Source organism: Bos indicus x Bos taurus, chromosome 29 (assembly GCF_003369695.1).
Source record: "Bos indicus x Bos taurus breed Angus x Brahman F1 hybrid chromosome 29, Bos_hybrid_MaternalHap_v2.0, whole genome shotgun sequence".
Taxonomy (NCBI): Eukaryota; Metazoa; Chordata; class Mammalia; order Artiodactyla; family Bovidae; genus Bos; species Bos indicus x Bos taurus.
In genome coordinates, this window is record NC_040104.1 from 13743128 (window position 1) to 13764957 (window position 21830).

A 21830-nucleotide genomic window follows, 5' to 3' on the forward strand; every position below is an offset into this window, starting at 1 on the left:
ACCTTCAGACACTGAGAAACTAACATTTGCCGAGGGCCGATTATATGCCAGGTCTTTACATACAGTATTTCACTTTCCTTCAATAACACAGTGAGGTAGGTATTAGCATCCACTTTTTAGAAATTAGAGAAGGGAAGCCCAGAAAATAGAAATCAGTTGTCTGTGCCAGACTGTGTCTGTTTATTCTTCCAGAGCCTCTGTCCACTTTGCCCTGAGAGGCTGACCTGTTTGGACTACATCAGCAACTTGTAGGGCCCTTGGGCTTCTGTTGGGCTCAGCCAGTGGTGAGCCCCCACAGAGAGACGAGGGAGGGGAGGAGTGGAGTCGTGGAGTTATGCTCCTGACTTCCTTCTCGTGCGATCCCTTGGGTAGCCTGATCCTTCATCTGAAGGTCATTGCTTATCTCCAGGGGCTCACCTCTGCTTGACTTTCTCCTTCTGGATCTCATTGACTGCTCTGTGGTCTTGTCTCCTCTGGCTAAGGGTGGTGAGAGCTCAGCTGCTCCAAGCACCTGGTTATCACATTATTCTTTCCAAGTAAGACCCCTTCAAACTCCTATTTTGAAGGTGCCACCTGTTTCCCGTTGGGATGCTGGCTGATACATGGCCTGAAGCCAGCCAGCTAGCAAGTGACAGAGCCAGGATTTGAACTGTCTCTAAGGAATGGGCTCCATGCTGGGCATGGATATTCTGGTTTGCAGAAGCGTAAAGGGGAGATATGGTTGGGACTGTGAGCTTACTAAGGAACTCCTCTGAGGTTCCAGATTCTCCTGTCCTTAGTTTGGAGCCCTTGATGTCTAGGCAGAAAGACGTGTGCCCACTGCCAGGCCAAGGTAGGTAAGAGTCAGTGAGCCTCCTCCATCTCTTTCTGCTCTGTTGTGGCCGAATTAGAGATCCTGGATTCCAGATTCAACCACAGGATGGAGGGGGATGTTGACCCATCTTGAATTTTGTGTAAGAAGTGAGGCTTTTTAGTGTTAAGCCACTTAGCGACTCAGCAACCACTAAGTGAAGAGTTTTGAGATGTATTTATTATCACAGCCTAGCCCGGCCTGGCCTGAATAATACAAGAGCTGAAGATTCAGGCATGACTACTACACAATCTCAGCCTCATCTGAGAATATTCCATGGACTCACTCCTGGATGAGCATACACGCCTGTGCATGTGCACACACACACACACACACGCATGCGCGTAACCTGCAGACATAGCTCCCCTACAAGCATCCAACTAGGCTACTCCATCACTCAGACAGAAAACAATCAGACCTTTAATTGCCTGTTCTCACCAACTCCCTGGTTGGCTGCCCAGCCTGACCTCCTGAAGGTGAAATGACTCAGAATTCAGAGCACAGACTCTGCTGCTAATATCAGAGTTGGAGCAAGAATTCAGATACCCTCAAGTTAGAATTGCAGAATCTCAGTTCCCACAGCAATGGTCCCAGAACTCCAGTGTAATTGTTATTTCTGTGTGTGCTGGGGAAAGGGGGAGCGGATGGGGGAATTGGAATGCTGGCTGCAGTGCTTGAGTGTGTGATTGTGGGGTGTGTGTGTATGTGTGTATGTGGTTGTGGCAGTATGTGTACCCTGATGTGTATGTCTTTGCACGTATATATGAGTGTGTATGAGGCTGTAACTGTATGTGTGTATTAGGGGGGCTCTAGCTCACTTCTCTACACCTCTCTGTGGGTCTGAGAAAATATTTCTCATACATAAAGGCACACATGTTTTCAACTAGATCAGAAAACCCTGGAGGGCAGGGCCAAAGTCTGGGTCAGCCCCACATCCCCTAGGGTGCCCAACACAGTGTTTGTTGATTAACTGACTGAGTGAAACAGTGAGCAGGGGGTGTCAACTCCAAGGACAACTGTTGCCAGGGCAGTTTATTAATACCAGCGATACTCTATTTGTTTTCTGTGTCACAGGCATTTTCCTGTCCCTTATCTCAACAAGTGAAGTTGACTTTTGTGTTTGGACTTCTGTGCTGCAGAAACAAAAGCAGACATTACCTCTCAGCCTCCTTCCATCCAGGCCTCAGTTCACAGAGGGCCCAGTGCAGGATCCGCACTTCCCAGAACTCATTTCTGCCTATGTTTCACATTTTCCCATAAATTTGATTCACATTTTTTCTGCAATAAATTCATTTGAAAAGGAAACTTTACCCTGTCTTAAGATTTCACTTTACAATGCAAAGATGCCTGAATGTAAAAATATTCATTACAGTTTTTTGAACAGCAAACAATTGGAAAAAGTGAATGCCCATGTGTTGGGAAAATTGCAAAATAAAGATGGTCCATTTACATCATGACATCTTATGCAGCCTTTGTAAAGAATGAAATAGACTTATACCATTTGGAGGGATTTCCATGGAAATTGGTATGATTATGTGAACATGGAGGAACGTATGGAAGAACACAGACCAGGTTATGAAAACGGGCGGTTAGGACTCAGTGCTTCCGCTGCCAAGGGCATGAGTTCAATCCCTGCTGGTGGAACTAAGATCCCACGAGCCAGGCGGCCTGTGCCCTGCACTTAGAAGAGTCTTGGACTTGGTCTAATGCTCAGTTGTCTCCATCTCAACATTCTTAACAATTTTGAAGCATAAGATACTGCATTTTCATATTGCGCTTAGCCCTGCAAGTTACGCTGCTGGTCCTGCCAGTGGGAGAAGAGAGGAGGGAGAGAAAAAAGAAACAAGTGATGAAAGAAGAGAAAAAAGGCTACACTTCAAAAAATCATGTATATAGATGGTTGTACACGATTTATATAGACTCCATCTATATGAGATTAGGTACAGAGGTAGGTATGCAGAAAAATTAGAAAATATAGCAATATAAATGGGTATTTTGTATTGCTTGCCTAAAACAGAAAGGAATTGTAAAAATAAATACACTAAAAATAAAGCCACATTAGGGACTTCCCTGGTGGTCCAGTGGTTAATGCTCCATGCTTCCAATGCAGAGTGTGTGGGTTTGATCGCTGGGCAGGGAACTAAGATCCCACATGCTGCACAGTGTGGCCAAAAAATAAAAATGAATAAAGTCCTATATTCTCCCACATAAATAAAAATAAAGCCACATTATAAATGTTGAAAGACACACCATCATCAATTAGAGACTCTTTGAGGAGATCAGCAAGAATGACAGAGCCCTGAAAATAAAATAATTGAAAACTTTTCTTGCTAAGTAGCTCAGTGTTATTTAATGCTCAGTTCATTTACCACCTGAAACTCTCCTGTGTGTGTGTTAATTGCTCAGTCATGTCCAGCTCTTTGTGACTCCATGGACTATAGCTCATCAGGCTCTCTGTCCATGGGGATTCTCCAGGCAAGAATATTGGAGTGGGTTGCCATTCCCTTCTCCAGGGGATCTTCGCAACCCAGGGATCAAACCCAGGTCTCCTGCATTGCAGGCAGATTCTTTACTCTCTGAGCCACCAGGGAAGCCTCAAATTCTCTTGTATACCCAGGAAACAGTCTTGAGTTGAGCCCACATTCTGGAAACTTATGGATCAAGAGGGATAAGGAAAGGAGGGGAGGATTTCCCAGCAAGAGGAAAGAAGCTGAGAGAGCTACCTCTGGCCCAGGAAGGTGGCAGCTTTTTTAGGCTAGTCCCAAGCAGAGTGGGGCAGGACGTTACCTGGGGTGGCAAGAGGAAGATGCCAGGGAAGGAGGAAGTGAAGGAGACAGAGGACGGGGAAAATGAATGCACTGCAGAGCCACCTTTCCCAAAGCCCAAGAAAATGGGCCACTCCTCCCCTTCCTGGGTCACCCAGGCCCGTGGGATTTCCCCTTGGCTTCTGGAAATGAGAGACACAGGGAGGGAGGAGGTACAGACACTGAGGGAAAGGGGGGTGTTTTCCCAGTCGATGCCCCAGCTGGCCAGCCCAGTGTCAGAACAAGGCCTGCGGGGAGAGTTTCAGGTCCCTGTAGGGGCTGTGGGAACTCAGGCCTGGCCACACCCGGCACACCCACATAGGGGAGTGAGATAAACACCATCTACCGTAGCTGAGGGAACCTGCAGCCCCGGCGCCATCGATGTCTCAAGGAACAGGTGGGTGCATGGTAGATGCTCACTGAGTGGATGATGGATGGAGAGATGCTGTGCAGAAGCGAAAGAATGGTGGAGAAGGACTTTCTTGGTGATTCAGTGACTAAGATTCCAGGTGCAGGGAGGCCAGGTTTGATCCCTGGTCAGGGAGCTAGATCTCACATGCTACAACCTGGTGCAGCCAAATAAATAAATTTTTTTTTTTTTTTAATGAAGAAGAAGAACCAGTGTGGGGAACATGGAAGGTGATATTTGCTGAAAGCATATCTTTCTTTCTTTAATATCAGTGTAAAGTGTTTGTGAGCACATGTGTCAACAGCCTTAAAAATAAAAAACAAACCAGGCCCTTCTGATCCAGTAATTCCACTTCTGGGAACCTTTCCTAAAGAAACGATCAGGAATACAGTACTACATAGTAGTAAGCATCCCCGAATCGGAAATTGGAAAGTTCTCAATTATTTTTTTCCGGCTGAGCCCATTTGTAACTATGTGACTCGGGCAAATCATTGACCTCACTGAGCCTCAATGGCCCTTCTGTAAAACAGGAGCAACAAGCACTCACACAGCAGGCTTGCCGTGAGGATTAAGGGAGATGATGCAGCCAGGGAGCTCAGTGCCTTGGAGCACCTTGAGCTGCTGCCCTATTAAGTAAAAAGTCTGAGGCTATGTAGTTTCTAATAGTAAATATAACAACAACAACAACAACAACAAAACCCAACCGGAGACCACTCATTTGTCTAGAAAGAAAGGAGAGATTGGTTAGGAAATCACAACATGTAAAACATATTTGCAAGAAAAAGTAACCAAGAGTTTTTAAGGACATGTTGCTAGGTTAAGTGATCAACTTAAGCAGGGAAAGATCAAAGGCCGGAGGAGAAGGGGATGACAGAAGACGAGATGGTTAGATGGCATCACCAACTCAATGAACATGAATTTGAGCAAGCTCCAGGAGATGCTGAAAGACAAGGAAGCCTGGCATGCTGTAGTCTATGAGGTCACAGAGAGTCAAACACGACTGAGTGACTGAACAACAACGAGCAGGAACACAGTTCTCTCTCCCGCCCAGTGCCCGCCCTGCCCTTGGCTTTAAGCTTCTGAAGGTCTTCCAGAACCCAAATTCAACTCTCTGTTCTAGCCTCTCCTCACACCCTGGACTTTTCCTCTGTGACCCCAGCCAACAGGCAAGTCTGTACTTTGTGAGCAGTTTCATTGCCATAAGTCCTATGAGATTCTAAGCATCCCATGTGTACCCCAAGGCCCACAGACCCCAGTGCAGCGTTCTCCCCAGCTGTTGCTCCGGGGAACTGCTGCGGAAAGGGCAGAGTGCGCTCCTCTCCAGGACTAGGACCAGGCCCCTGGGGCTGCAGAGCCCACAAGCTTTGGGAGCAGCGTGGGCCTGATGGCCTGGACATCACCATGAATCATGTTCATGCAGACCCACTTTTGTTACCTGAGAAAGGTGATGAAGACTAGTTGACTCCAGGATGGCTTGCCTCCCAGGCTGGAGCTGGGGGCCCAGATATTCACAGAGGGCAGCACTGGTTCAGAGAGCGGTCCAGAAATGTCCAACTGACCTCTGGCCCTGAGAGTCACTGGGTGGGCCCTGGACTGCCATTCCCAGTTTGCAGACGGACATTTGGGAGACAACCAGATGGGCACCTAGTGTTCTACTTGCAACCTACACTGAGAGTCATTGCCCATCTCAAGGATCTCAAGTTCAAAGGATAGGGAATAAGGGAAGGACATTGTGGTTCTTCCCATTGCTCTGATGGGGAAAGTGGAGGCCCCAAGACATGCCGAGTACCCCCTACAATCTCCAGGCACAGCTCAGTGATACAGTTGACATTTATTCACTACTTTCATACACCAGTCCTTTTAAAAATACTTTAGATGAATTAACTGATTGAATTCTCATAGAGAGTCCACAAAGTAGGGAAACCAAGGAGCAAAAAATTTAGTAGTGATTTGCCTGAGTTGACACAGCTAGAAAATAGCAAAGCTAGAAGTCTAACCTATAGAATCGGACACGACAGCAACTGAGTGACTGAACAAGGATTCGAAACCAGGCTGACTGTTTCAAGAACCCACACTCTTAACCAGTCTACTCCACTGGACTTGAATCCAGCATCCTGCTTTCTGGTTCAGTAACCATGCCGAGGGTAAGGCGCAGAGATCTCTGACCACTCAGGTGGGCTTCCAAACTCCTCCCAACTCTACCATGCTCAGCCAGCCCTGAACTCAGATAGCCCACCCCCAAAGGTGATATATCCCGTTGTCTCCCACATGTCTAGCGGTTAGGATTCCTGGTTTTGACCTAGGCGGTCCGGTTTCGACTCCCCGTGGTGGAGTACCACCCTTTTGGAGAAGGAAACGGCAACCCACTCCAGTATTCTTGCCTTGAAAATCCCGTGAACAGAGGAGCCGTCCATGGCATCACAGAAGAGTTAGAGACGACTGAGCAACTAAACAATAAACAAAGGTGATACGACTCAGCACCCAGTCAAGCCTCAGGGACCAAGTCCTAAAAGGGCCCTGACTGTAAAGATGCGCAGAAGGGAGGAAACTGTCCTTTCCCAGGGCCGGAGCCTCTGGGATGGCTTGTGTCCCCTGGCCCCACAACAATGACAAGATGAGGTCTGGCAGCCCAGCCAAAAGCGTCCCCACCTCTTCTCCACTTGTTCTCCACACAGCCTGGCTTCAGAGCCACCTGAACTCCCTTGCCTCACTTCTGAGGCCGCAGGAGAACTGGTTGGAAAGGAAGAGCCAATCAATGACTAATACCCCCAGGGAATTTAGGGGGAGGAGCCTGAGCCGAAGAGTATGGAATTCCAGTGAATGGTTTTTTTGTTGTTGTTTTTAGAAAAGTCCTTTGAGGTTGTTGATGGAGAGCAATTATTTTTGTTCTTTGTTTTCTAAGTTTAATACTAGTTTTATTTACTAATAGCTAAGAAAAGCCATTGGAGAAGGCAATGGTACCCCACTCCAGTACTCCTGCCTGGAAAATCACATGGACAGAGGAGCCTGGTAGGCTGCAGTCCATGGGGTCGCTGAGAGTCGGACATGACTGAGCGACTTCACTTTCACTTTTCACTTTCATGCATTGGAGAAGGAAATGGCAACTCACTCCAGTGTTCTTGCCTGGAGAATCCAACGGACGGGTGGGCTGCCGTCTATGGGGTTGCACAGAGTCGGACATGACTGAAGCGACTTAGCAGCAGCAAGAAAAGCCATGACAAATCTAGACAGCGTATTAAAAAGCAGACACATCACTTTGCCAACAAAGATCTGTATAGTCAAAGCTGTGGTTTTTCCAGTAGTCCTGTCCAGATGTGAGAGTTGGACCATAAAGAAGGCTGAGCGCCTAAGAATTGACGCTTTCAAATTGTAGTGCTGGCAAGACTCTTGAGAGTCCCTTGGGCTGCAAGAAGATCAAACTGGTCAATCCTAAAGGAAATCAGCCCTGACTATTCACTGGAAAGACTAACGCTGAAGTGAAGGGCCAATACTTTGGCCACCTGATGCAAAGAGCCAACTCGTTGGAAAAGACCCTGATGCTGGGAAAGACTGAGGGCAAGAGGGGAAGGGGGCAACAGAGGATGAGATGGTTGGATGGCATCACTGACTCAATGGACATGAGTTTGAGCAAACTCAAGGAGATAGTGAAGTACAAGGAAGCCTGACATGCTGCAGTCCATGGTGTCACAGAGTTGGACATGACTTTTTTTTTGTTAAGTCACTTCATCGTGTCCGACTCCGTGTGACCCTGTAGACGGCAGCCCACCAGGCTTTCCCGTCCCTGGGATTCTCCAGGCAAGAACACTGGAGTGGGTTGCCATTTCCTTCTCCAATGCATGAAAGTGAAAAGTGAAAGGGAAGTCGCTCAGTCGTGTCCGACTCTTTGCAACCCCGTGAACTGCAGCCTACCAGGCTCCTCCGTCCATGGGATTTGCCAAGCAAGAGTACTGGAGTGGGGTGCCATTGTGACTGACAACAACAATGATCCTTAGTGGAACAGTAAACCTCTAAAATTCTTTGTTTTCTTTTATAATCTTTATTTTAGGGACTTTCCTGGTAGGGCTTCCCAAGTAGCAAGTGGTAAACAACCCGCCTATCAATGCAGGAGACATAAGAGATGCGGGTTCAGTCCCGGGGTGGGGAAGATCCCCTGGAGGAGAGCACGGCAATGCACTCCAGTATTCTTGCCTGGAGAATCCCATGGGCAGAGGAGCCTTGGGGGCTACAGTCCAGGGGGTCGCAAAGTGTTGGCACAACTGCAGCACGCATGCACACACATATATGTATCTATTCTTTTTCAAATCCTTTTCCCATTTAGGTTATTAGAATATTGAGTAGAGTTCCCAGTGCTACACAGTAGGCCCTTGTTGGTTATCTGTTTTAATTTTTCTCTTAAAATATGGTTTTAATGTCTAAAATGTTATTTGTGTACATATGTTTTGATATCTAGTGTTGGACATTTGTTTTCAACATTTTCCTTTTATAATTAATATTGAGATGAATTGCACATTCTTAATTATTTATGTAGAATAAGTCCTAGAAAGGGAATTATTAAATCAAAGGTAATACCCGTTTTTTAAGCTTTGTTACATATTCCTTAATTGCTTTCCAGAAAGTTGCATCAGCTATCTCAGCAGCAAGATTTGAGAATGCCTGTTTCCTGTACCTGCTCCAACATCAGATATTATCGTTTCTCAAACACCATTACCTGAAGCAGGTCACCCTCAGCTCCCATCTGGATGGCTTACAGCAGTCTCTTAGTGGTCCCCAGCCATCATGCTCCCCACCCGTATCAATTCTCCATACTCCCCTCAGACTGATTCTCCTAACATTCCTTCTTAAATTCCATGGCCCACAGAATGAGACCTAAGTGCCCTCATGGCCCATGAGCGTCTTCATGTCCCTTTGGGGTTTCTTTAATCATCTCATCATCCCCTTCTATGCCCCGAACATACTGAACACGTTTCTGCTTTTAGAAGTCCTTCATTTCTCTCTCCGTCTCTGTCTCTCCCCCTCCTCCTGCTTTCCAGTCTCTGCATTTGCAACTTCCTCGGGTTGGAACACTCTTTCCCCTGTTCTCTGGCCAACTGCCTCCTCTTGCATCTAAGCATTTGGGCTTCTTCTTTTTTTCTTTTTCGTTTCTTTTTTTTTTACTGGAGGAGAATTTCTTTACAATGTTGTGATGGTCTCTGCATGACTACAGTAATCAACAAGAATTACTCATAGTTGTATATATATATATCCCTTTGTTCTTGAGCCTCCCTCCCCCTCCATTCCACACCTCTAGGCCATCACAGAGTGCTGGGCTGGGCTCCCTGTGTTATACAGCAGCTTCCTGCTACTTCTTGATTTTACACATGATAGTGTATATATATCAACGCTACTTTTTCAATTTGTCCTACCCTCTCCTTCCCCATTAGCGGTGTGTACGTGTCAACCCTAAACTCGATGGAAGGCAATTGTTAAAACAACTGGAAAGAAAACCCAGAGAGGCTATAATTCCATTAAAATTAGAAAGAAGCATGGTTGGTTCACACAAGTAATGTATGACTTGATTCAGAGGGAAGAGCTGTGCCCCATCTTTGAAGGGACTTAGAGAGGTTAGGCTGAGTTTATCACAGAGACCGAGGCTGTCCTGGGGGCTCAGTTGGACAGTATGGCTCATGGCTTCCAGAGGTGACCGACATCCATGACTACAGTGAACAGACCAGGCGGCACCCACTGGGGCCTTTCTAAACCCAGCAAGATTGGGCTGAAATCCCCTCCCCCCAACCCCCTGGAAAAAGACAAAGTCAGCAACTTGGTGTCTTAAATGTATTTAACTTATTTTACAAGATTTTTGTTTGTTCCATCTCATTCTCTCTCACTATACTTAGGAAGGGCTTAGGGACACAAGGAAAACTCAAGGCACAGGCTATGGATTGAATATTTGTGTCTTCCTAAAAATTGGCAATGGCACCCCACTCCAGTACTCCTGCCTGGAAAATCCCATGGATAGAGGAGCCTGGAAGGCTCCAGTCCATGGGGTCGCTGAGGGTTGGACATGACTGAGCAACTTCACTTTCACTTTTCACTTTCAATAATTGGAGAAGGAAATGGCAACCCACTCCAGTGTTCTTGCCTGGAGAATCCCAGGGACTGGGGAGCCTGGTGGGCTGCCATCTATGGGGTTTCACAGAGTCGGACACGACTGAAGTGACTTAGCAGTAGCAAAAATTAATATGTTGAAGCCCTGATCTCCACTGTGATGGTATGAGGAAGTGGGGCTTTGAGAGATAACTTGGGTGAGATGAGGTTATGAGTGTGGGGCCCTCATGATGGGGAAAAAAAAGCGAGAGACCTAAGATCTCTTTATCCTGTGAGAGTATAGCAAGAAGGCGGCCGTCTGCAAACCAGGAAGAGGACCCTTACCAGACACTGAAGCTGCTGGCACCTTGATCTTGGACTTCTTAGCCTCAGAACTGTGCGAAACAAATGTTTGTTGTTTAAGCCACAAACATTTAAACCGCCCAGTCTGTGGTATTTTGCTGTAGCAGCCCAAGCTAAGACAGCACATGATTGACAGAGCAAGGTGATGGCAAAGGTTTCAAGGGTCCCAAACCCGAAGGTCCTCAGTCACCCGGGTCAAAGAAATCAACCTTTTTGACTGTCTTTTGTCACCATATTGTACAACCCAGGATGCTCCCCTGCCTGACATCCTCCCTTCATGCCAGACTGAATTCCCCCACTTTCCATCACCAAACCCAGGGGAGGTGAAGGACAACAACTCACAATCTGCATTGAGAGGAAGCTCAAAGATTAGATCAAGCAACACCACCGGCTTTGGGGTATGTTCAGTTCCTGGAACTCCTCTTTTCACGCTCAAGAAAGTGAGGGCGTGTGAGCGACGTTATCCTGAAAGCTGAGAAATGAGTCTATTGCTGGTCCACATTCAATTCCATTAACATGTGCCGAACTCAGACCATGTGCAGGGCCTGGGGCAGGTATTAGGGAGGAGAGAGTGAATGGGATGATCCCGGGAATGGCAGAATCCACAGCCTCCCTAGCACCGATGCATCTGCTTCACAGTCAGCACTCTCGGGAAATTCTTTTTTCAGGTTCCAACACATTTATTGTCTTGTAGCAACACAGTTACTAGTAGCAAGTTACTAGTGGAACAGTTACTAATATAAGAACAGACATTTTATCAGACATACACATATTCGATGTGAACACAAAAATGAACACAAAAACGTTCAACATCATGAATCATTGTGCTGTACTGTGCTCAGTCGCTCAGTCGTGTCCAACTCTTTGGGACCCCATGGACTGTAGCCCTCCAGGTTCCTCTGTTCACAGGGATTCTACAGGCCAGAATACTGGAGTGGGTTGTCATGCCCTCCTCCAGGGGATCTTCCCAACCCAGGGATTGAAGGCAGGTCTCCCACACTGCAGGCTGATTTTTTACTGTCTGAGCCACCAAGGAAGCTCAAGAATACTGCAGTGCATAGTCTATCCCTTCTCCAGGGGAACTTCCCAACCCAGGAATTGAACCAGGGTCTCCTGCATTGCAGGCAGATTCTTTACCAGCTGAGCTACCCAGAAAGCCCCATGAATCATTAAGGAAACACAATCAGGTGCTGGTGAGCCACGTCTCCACACTTTTAAAACAGGCAATATTCAAAATACTGATAGTGCCAACCAAGTACTGGTGAGGAATACAGGGGAACTGGAATGCTCCTATAGTGTCACTGGGAATGCAAATAGATACAGTCATTCATTTTATGAAACCACATGTTCATATAAAGAGTTTTATGTATATGTTCATAGTAAGCTTATCTGTAATAACCAAACAAGAAACAAACAGGAAGTTCTTTTTTCATGATTTAGAGTGGGGACCTTGGGAACAGACAGAATAGCGATCTGAACCCATCCCTGTCGATCACCAGCTGTGCAACCTTGGGAAAGTCTCTGGGCTCTGTTAGATGGGTTTTAACCTGGCGCTGGGCATAATACATGGACCACATTGGATTGCTTTGAGGAGTGCATGGATGGCATATGTAACATGTTTAGGACTGGTACAGCTGCCATTACATCCCTCACTCTGAAGCTTTGATCCACTTTCTCCTATTCAGTCCTGAATGGACATGGAAGGGCAGCTGACCATTGACTATCTTTATGTTCATCCCAGGCATAAAGATGGATCTGAGGGTGCCTCAGTTTTCTCTGCAAAGGGACAATTCCAGTTCCCCCCAAACATCCTTCTTTCTTCCTGCCTCCCCACCTTTCTTAGGAAGCTTAGCAGAGCTGCCTCACACTCACAACTCACTATTCCCTTCCCCACCTCTACAAACATGTCATCCAGCATTCCTAGAGATGAGATGGGGACTGCAGTTTCCATGGTAACGAGTTCCTTTAAAAGCAAAGGCTCTCTGGTCTTGGCCACAAGGCTTGCTCAGGCTCCCATGCCAGATGATACCTTCCCTGCATCTACCAGATGGTAAGATGGGACATCAGAGAGCATAGAGGATTGTGAAAAAAAAAAAAAAAAATTCCCAAGGCATAACAGGAAGGATATGACTCCAAGTAAGCCCAGCAGGCCAGAGACACTGGCCTTTTACTAACTGCATCTTCTTGATCCCCCGTAAGAATTCAGACCATGGCAAGAGGCGGACATCCCAATTCAGTTGGTCTTGGATGGGGTCCTAGAATCTGGTTTGGGTAGAACCATCTACCAGGTTTTCGGCAGCAGAAATAGCACTGGATTGGAACTGAAGAAACTCGGGTTTGAAAACCAGCTTCTTCCTTACTGTGAAAACCTTGGGTGAATCTCTTCATATGCCCAGCTTGCCTCCCTCACCTCACAGGTAATAAAAACCTCACAGGACTAAAACAAGATCACATAAAACTCCAGTACCTTGGCCCCAGTAAGTAACCAAGAAGACCCTGCAGAATCAATAAGCACAATGTATGTGTGTGATAGATGTGTGTGTGCATGTGTGCAATAAGTGGTAAAAGCTGAATATAAATAAAATACAAAGGGTGAGGGCTTCCCTGGCAGTCCAATGGTTAAGAATCTGCCTTGCAGTGCAAGGGACACTGGTTCGATCCCTGGTTAGGGAAGATCCCACATGCCGCAGAGCAACTAAGCCTGTGAGCCACAACTACTCAGGCCCATGCACCAAGAGACTTTGCTTCAAAACAAGAGAAACCATCGCAGTGAGAAGCCTGTGTACCACAATGAAGAGTAGCCCCCGCTCACCGCAACTAAAGAAAGCCTGAGTGCAGCAACAAAAACCCACCACAGTCAAAAAATACGTTAATTAAATAAAAAAAATATTTTTAAAAATTAAGCAAAAAATACACAGAATGATCACATTCTTATAACTATAATGTGTAGAAAAAATGGCCAATGAGACCTCATAGAATTGAAGATGCTGATGTCTTGACTCCAAAATGATACCTTTCTATTTATAGCTTAGAAAAATATTCGCTGACATGTTCACACGCAGACATGCACAGGGATTTTTACCACAGCACTGCTTGTAATCAGAGAAAATTAGAAGTAATCTAACAGCTCACGAGCAAGAAATCATTAAAGAAACTGTGCTCTATTTATAGAACGAATTATTTCATTAAAAAAGTGAACTAGATCTATATCTACCTACCTGGCTAGATCTTCGAAATGTATTCTGAGCAAGAGAAGTAAGTTGTAGAACAATATGTTCAATATGATACCGTGTATAGAAAATATGGTGGACTTACTATCTATTGGGTATTGATACATTTTTGTGTAATAAAAATATAAAACATGGAAGAGAAGGGACACACCACATTTTGGAGCATGAGTGTTCTGGGGAGGGAGGGATAAGAAAATATTTCAACTGCATCCGTGTGGTTTTCTTCATTATTAAAATAGATCTGAGAAAACATGGCAAGAATGTCAGCATTTCTTCAGTCTGGGTGGTAGGAATGTCTAGGGGTTGTGCAAACACTCTCAGTGCACTTCCGCGTGTTTGCAATATTTCTGACTAAATGTCTGGTGGTGGTGGTTTAGTCGCCAAGTCATGTCCGACTCTTGTGACCCTATGGACTGTAGCCCACCAGGCTCCTCTGTCCATGGGATTCTCTAAGCAAGAATACTGGAGTAGGTTGCCATTTCTAGAAGGCTCTATAACAGGGTAATAACAACAGTTTTTATTACAGGTAGGTTTTTTCCTTTGTATTTCCGACATTGCTAAATTCTGTAATTTTACATTGTATGTAATGTAATGATGAAAATGAAAGCAACACTTTAAAAAAATGACAACACATGTGAAAAAAGTTTTGTGAATTGCTTGAATCATATCACTGCCCCTGCCAATGAGTCTTGTGTGCTTACTCGGATGTTTTTTAAATTCTTTTGTTTTCATCACGATGCTCACAGATAAGTACTATTATTCCCACTTTACAAATGGGGAAATTTAGGGTCCAAGAGAGGTGGAGGAACTTCCCAGAACCAGGGCTCATAAGAGGCAAAGCAGGATTGGAACCCAGACAGAGGGTTTCCTAGACTGCCTGCTCAGGAAGTTACTGCAGGAGAGGTGACTTTTGAGCCAGGCCTTGATGGTCAAGGGACATTTCATTGGGGCATATTTACTGAAACAAGAGCTTTATATATGTTGTCACACAGAACCCACATGAAAACCCTGTGAGGAGGTGCTATTATGAGACCCATTTACTGACAAAGTGGCTCAGAGGAACTATTACTAACCCAAGGTCGCAGAGCTTGGTGGTGACAGAGCCAGAATAGAAATCCAAGTTTGTTCTCCAGTCACCCTTCCCACTGTGCCAGGCAGTGTCCGCAAGTGAGAGGAGGAGAGGGGCATTCTGGGTAGGGGGGCACAGCACATGCAAAGGCCCAGAGGCAGGATAGGGCCTGCCATGTTTAGCTAGAAACTCAGGTATGTGAAATGCAAGAATAAAATCCCCCAGAGCCCAGCCTTCTGTGCAAAGGGCAGGGTTGGGTTTCAGTAGAAGCTGAAACTCTGCTGGGTCATGCAGGATTTTCCAGGGGGCCCGTCCCCACCCACCGGCTCACAGGAGGGACTCTGGGTCAAAGTTGCCGAGAGCTGCTGGAGCAGCAGTTTCTGGGTGAATGAAGCTTGTGTGTGGGCAAGAGGCGAAAATCCCCCCAACTCTCAGGGAGTGATGCTGACACCTTCCTGAGATGGTCTAAAGCCCCCTTAAGAGAAGGGCCCCCTTAAGAGAAGGGCGCCCTTAATGTCAATATCTAGAAGCTGTTGGAAGTCACTGGCACCCTTCCTAGGAAGGCAACACAGTCCTTCTCAGCAGGAGGTATCTCGGGCTTGGAACAGAATGGGGACCAACCCTGGCTCAGCATGTGCCCATCAGCCCCAAGGGGCCCCACCCCTCCCACCATCATCCACCTCCACTCTCTAAACAAATCCAGACCCAAATCCAGGTTCAGAGGGGAAGCTGAGAAGACACGGGGGAATGTTCAGCCTGAATCTCCAAGGCCATCTTGTGCCATTTAGCAGCCGAAGGCCAGAGCGGTCAATGGCCACGTGGCCAACCAGACCCATGAGTTCAAGTCCAGGAAATAAATTTGGGTTCCCTGGGTGGTGGTAGCATGTGTGTTTACCTGCTTTTACATACATCACATGCTCTCTAATTACTTTCCGTTGGACCCACTGAAGTCTCAGTTTTCCAGATGAGAACTCAAACTGACTTGCTCAAGGTCACAGTCACTAAGAGGTGAAGCCGGAATTCAGCTTCTGGTTTCTCTAAATTCAAGCCCACGTCTGGGCTGTGGGGTTGTAGCATCACCCTACACTCCCCTTCATAAGTCTTGTTGTCTAGGAAGCTTCCAAGGTGGCTCAAACTCCTTTCACATTCTTGCTTATCCCAAACCTTAGTCAGGAAGGTGCCCTTCCTCCCTTCCTTCCTTTCCTCTTTTCATGACTCCTTCTCTTCTCCCTCCCTTCCTCCCTCCCTTTCAGCCAGGCTCTGTACCAGCCCCTCACCATGGTGGGGGACAGAGGTATACTCATAGTTGATTATGATCAAGTAGAAGTGCTAATCCGGGCATCAGAATAAAGTGCTTTGCAAAGAATAGAGATGAGAGGCCATAACTTTGACAGGGTCAGTTGAGAGGGGTCTTAGAGGATGAGTAGGAGTTCTCAAGGATGAGAATGTGATGGAGAGCAGGAGATATCCAAGTCTTTGCCAAACAACCTGGGGGATCTAATATGTATCTTTCCAGAGGGTGAGCGGGCTTGGAGGCAAGAGCACGTGGGGCAGTGAACTTTCACTCTCCATGTCACCCGTTCTCCTCACCAGTAGCCTGGCACCACAAGGCTTCCCCCATTCTTCCTCACAAAAGTGCTTGAGCCCTGACTTAAATGCTGAGAAGACATTGTTGCTTTCTCAGCCCCTGAACTCCAATGATGGGTAAGATCTCTGGCCAGTGTCTCTCCCCATGGTGTCAAAAGAGGCCTTCAGGACTTCCCTGAGTGGTCCACTGGTTAAGAATCCTCCTGCCAATGCAGGGGACAAGGGTACAACCCCTGGTGCAGGAAGATTCCACATACCACTGGGCAAATAACCCGTGAGCCACAGCTACTGAGCTGGCGCTCTAAAGCCCTCGAGCAGCAACTACTGAAGCTCACACACCCTAGAGCTCGTGCTCTGCAACAAGACAAACCACCGCAATGAGAAGCCCACGCACCACAACTAGAGAGTATCCCCTGCTCACCACAACTAGAGAAAGCCTGTGCTCAGCAATGAAGATGCAGTGATGCCAGAAATAAACAAATTAAAAGATAAATAAAGAAGCCTTTACACTGGGGCAAGCAGGGAGCCAGCTGAATGTCTAGTCAGTGCCAAAGTATGCTGGACCCTTGGGAAGTTTTGCAGAGGTTTAAGGTGGGCATCCCAGGCTCTAGCAACCAACACCTACTGCTTTGGTATAAGTGTCTGGCTCAGCCAACTGACCTCCCAACCTATTCCCAGCTGCATCCCACCCTCCCAATCCACTCTGCTGGCTGGCGACTCTGTTTCTAAACTCCAGAGTCCCAGGGAGCAGAGAAGTCAAGAAGCCATCTCTGCACGGCCGGGGTCAACATGGCAGAGTTGGAAGCAGGTGGGCTTCCCAGGTGGCGCTGGTGGTAAAGAACCCACCTGCCAATGCAGGTAGACGTAAGAGACACGGGCTCGATCCCTGGGTTGGGAAGATCCCCTGGAGGAGGACACAGCAGTCCACTCCAGTATGCTTGCCTGGAGAATTCCATGGACAGAGGAGCCTGGCGGGCTGCAGTCCATGGGGTCACAAAGAGTCGGACACAACTGAAGCGACTTAGCACACTCTCCCAGGCTTTGAAGTCGAATCTCATCTCTTCCTCTTAATACTAGGATCTGGATTTCTTGTCTTTTTCTTAAAAAGAAATTTTATTGGCCTACAGTATTGACTTAAAATGTGGTGTTAGTTTCAGGCATACAGCAAAGTGAATCAGTTTTACGTGTACACATAGCCACTCTCCCTTAACCTCTAGTATCCTCCGCGACCTTTGTCCACGAAAGTGGTGACATTAACAGCCACCTCCTGGCGATGCTGGGAGATTGAAAGAGAAAATGATTGTCATAGGACCTGCCTCTCCTTAACTACTTGGCACTGCACTTACACAATCCTTTACTGCAGTTCTGAAGCCCTCAGGTACCACTGGGGTTTTCATAACTCTGTGAGTGGCCTTCCCGACCTGAAATGATGCAGGGTTGTTTCATGGTTCTTATTCTGTGCGGTATGAAAAATCATATATTTTGCTGCAGAAATGTTAATGTACTTGGTTACAGGGGCTGCTCAGGCCCCTGCTGAGACATTATATAACATATGCTAATACTTCACTTCAGAGAGCAAGAGAGCTGACATTCCGGTCATACTCATTTTCCCTCAGAGAGGTTCAGAAACTTGCCCAAGGTCACAGAGGAGGTGGTGGAGCTTGAGAGCAAATGCTGGTCTCTGAGACCCCAGGATTCACATTCTCACAGCCATTCTGATAAACATTCCTTGGAACCAACACAGTGCCCCTCAGCGCACCCACCTCCATACTGATGAGACTAAACACCCACCACGCCCCGGAGCCTCACACAGTCCCTCTTCGAGAACGAAAGGCCGTGTTGTGTGAGGGTGCTGGGTGAGATCTCTTTTAATGTGGCTGTTATAACATTTTTACAATAAGGATGACTAATGCTTACATCGTGTCTGAATTCTCAGCTGGAACTGGGCGGGAGTGACAAGGAGAGATGGTAGAATAGAGACTAGCCATTATTATGACCTTGGGTGAGTCCCTGTCCCATTTTGGGCCTCAGGGTCTCCAAGGTGAAAATGGGTGAGTTGGGCAAGCTGGGGTCAGCCAGAGGGGATTAAGTTCTGTTGCCTCCAATGGCCCCTGATTTGAGGCTGCCGAGCAGACAGTGCTTCAGAACACAGCTCCCGCTGTCCCCACCACCTCCACCCAGCTGGGCAGTATTTCCTAACCAGATGACCTTCAGATTCAAGATTAAATTGTATTGAATCCCATAGTAAGCAAATGATTCCTTTTCCAGTTCTTCAGTCCTGGGGATTGCAAGTCTTATTGTCATGCTTCTCTACTTTTAATGTCTAAGATTTTTTAACACAGGGAGAGCTGACTTAGGTTTGGATAGCAGGCTAGTGAATGACACAGTCGTTCTGAGGGACTCATCTGTTTATATGGATATAATCAACTTATTGAAGTAACATTGGTTTGAGATATAGGAAACTTGGAGAGTTTCAAGGTTTAAATAAACTTTTTTAGATCTACATACAAAGTTGATTATAAAAAATATTTGTTAAATAACTATATATACATAAGGATTTTCCCGATGGCTCAGCAGGTAAAGAATCCACCTATAATGCAAGAGACACAAGAGATATTTGTTCAGTCCCTGGGTCAAAAAGGTCTCATAAAGAAGCAAATGGCAACCCACTCCAGTATTCTTGCCTGAAAAACCCCATGGACAGAGGAGCCTGGCTGCCTACAGCCTAAAGGGTCAAGAAGGGTCAAACAGGACTGAGTAAGCACAAGGGTGAATCATATCACATCCTTGTACACTTAAAACTCTTGATTTCCCATTTCCTCTGGATTAATTCCGAGTCCATACTGATGTTTTCCTTGACACTGCCAACCTTTCCATCTCCGGCTCCCCCTCCCTCTGTAATCTCCTCCAGCGTGTCAAACTAACTTCTGCCTCAGGGCCTTTGCACCTGCCATGCCCTCTGCCTGGAATGTCCTACTCCCTGATCTCAGCAAGGACGGCTCATTTCATCAGTCAGATTTCTGCTCACAGGCTCTCAGAGGCCTGTCCTAAATCCCCATTCCAGTCTCTCTATCTGCCTTCCTTGGTTCTACTTCTTTTATAGCACATATTCCTCTCTGAAATGATACTGTTTTTTAAATGTTTTGGGGGAGTTCACCTCAAGGCATATGGGATCTTAGTTCCCTGATCAGGAATCGAACCTGCACTCCCTGCATTGGAAAGCGAAGTCTTAACCACTGGACTTCCAGGAAAGTCCCAATACTAATTTTTTAATGTGTTTATTTGTTTGTCTATTTTCTCCACTAGAATATAAGCTCCTTAAGTCTGGAGCTTTGTCCCACTTCCTCTGTGGCTGAAAACAGTGCCCACTCATAATAGGAGCTCCACAGATGAATGGCAGGAAGCTGTAAAGGTGAAGGGAGGGTGGCCAGGGAGCAAAGAGGAGCCCACCGGGCGCCACAAGGAGGCAGGCAAGATGGTGGCCGTCGGAGGCTCAGCCTGAGGGCTCTCACACATGGCCCCATCAGCACCAGCCTTCCAGACACTGAGCCAACTGGTTCCCGCCCACTGAGCCAGCAGAGAAAGCCATGTCAGCAATTACACCTGTAAAAGAATGAAGGCTTTACAACATCACCATCAAGACACTATCATGATAATAACTGATTCAGACTGGAATCAGCCATAATATTACTATGAGTGGATAAAGATTTGAAGAGGACCAAAATATTTATATATTCTCCGAGACTCTGCCCATAAGAGACATATTCATTACAAAGGAAATAAGTGACTTTACCTAGCAGACAACACCTTAATCCAAGCAACCCGAGTGAGACCACTGGTAATGGGATGAGCTGATACTATGTCCGAGAAGGACTCAGCTTCACTTTTGTGACACTCCTGACAAAATAAGAACAACTAATCATGAGGGACCTTCAGACAAGCCCTGACGAGGAACATTTTATAGAAAAACTAGCCTGCACTCCTCAAAATGATCAATATCATGAAAGAGAAAGAAAATCTGAGCAAATGCTCCAGAAAATCAGCAGAGTGAAACACAATACGTTCCATAGAATTTTCTTTTGCCTCTAAGACAAATTGTTTTGGAAAAATCTGACAAAGTTCTGTAGATTATTTTTGTAGTGATGTTAATCACCTGATTTTGATACACGTACGGTGGTTACATAAAAGAACGCCTTTTTTTTTTTTTTTTTTTTTTTAGGACATGTTGACATATTTAAGAGAAAGGGCCATTATGTCTACAACTTGCTCTCAAGTGGTTTAAGAAAAAAATGTGGTAGAAAAATAGAGAAAATTATAAAAAGTATTAACCAGTCAGGGAGTCTGAGTAAAGAGCACAAGGAAAATCTTTGTATTATTTTTGCAGCTTCGCAGGAAGTCTAAAATTGTGCTGAAATAAATTAAAAAAAAAAAACACAAAACCTAAAATACTAAGCTAGAAAAAAGGCTAGGAATTGAGGAGCCATTGAGATGGTGGAGGCAAAGTGGCTGCAGGAAGCCAGCTCCTCGCCTCACAAGGCTGACATCTTAGAGGCCACGGTCAGTTGTGTTCACCTCAGACCACGTCAGCCCACAGTGCTCCCCTGACATATCCACATCGAGGTGGGGGAACTGAGGACACATGTGGGTCCTCTGGGTGATGTGTGGAAGGGACCCAGGGCACAGCCTGCAGAGCAAACTTCTCACCCCTGACCATGACCCTGGGTGCCTCACTCCCCACTTTGCGCCTCAGTTCCCTCCTCTGACAAATGGGTAGATGTCAATGACTGGCAGCCCTCTGGCGATGAAGTCTTCCAACTCAGCTTGTTATTGTTGTTCAGTCACTAAGTCGTGTCTGACTCTTTGCGACCCCATGGACTGCAGCATGTCAGGCTTCCTGTCCTTCACCATTTCCCAGAGTTTGCTCAAACTCATGTTCATTGATTCGGTGATGCCATCCAACCATCTCATTCTGATATTTCTAGAATCCCATCTGGAGAATGCAGCATATCTCTCCAAGAAATTTGATTCATTTGGCAAGTATGTTTACTTTAGCCGAAGGAAAGACAGAAAGGTGGTCTCGCTAAGCAGAATGAGGAATGAACGTTCTCCCTGTCTTGGACACGCTTCTCCACCTCTGCCCCAACTCCCCCACCCCAGCTCTGCTCCCAGGCACCCCTCCTGGAAGAGATGAACACAACTACCAAAAACTTATACCAAAGTATAGAGAAAATCTTTCCTGAAGCCCTATTTCGGAAGAGGCAGCTGGTAGGGATGGGTTGGTCAGAGACCAGAAAGCCACTCTGGTCCCAGTTCAGTCGGCAACTGCATGGCTCCAGTTTTCCGAGCATCACTTTGTGCTCCTGCAAGATGACAGAGCCATGCATAGCTTTGCACACAGCGACTTCACCTCTGTGTTCTCCTCGGCTCAGGGCTCAGTAGGCGATTTTCAAAT

The 21830-nt window shown here is 46.5% G+C and overlaps 1 protein-coding gene across 4 annotated transcripts in view; it reads right to left on the reverse strand.

Moving 5' to 3' along the window:
- CD6 (CD6 molecule) overlaps positions 1-21830 on the reverse strand; it is a 45642-nt gene that overhangs the window by 14005 nt on the left and 9807 nt on the right. The window lies entirely within an intron of this gene.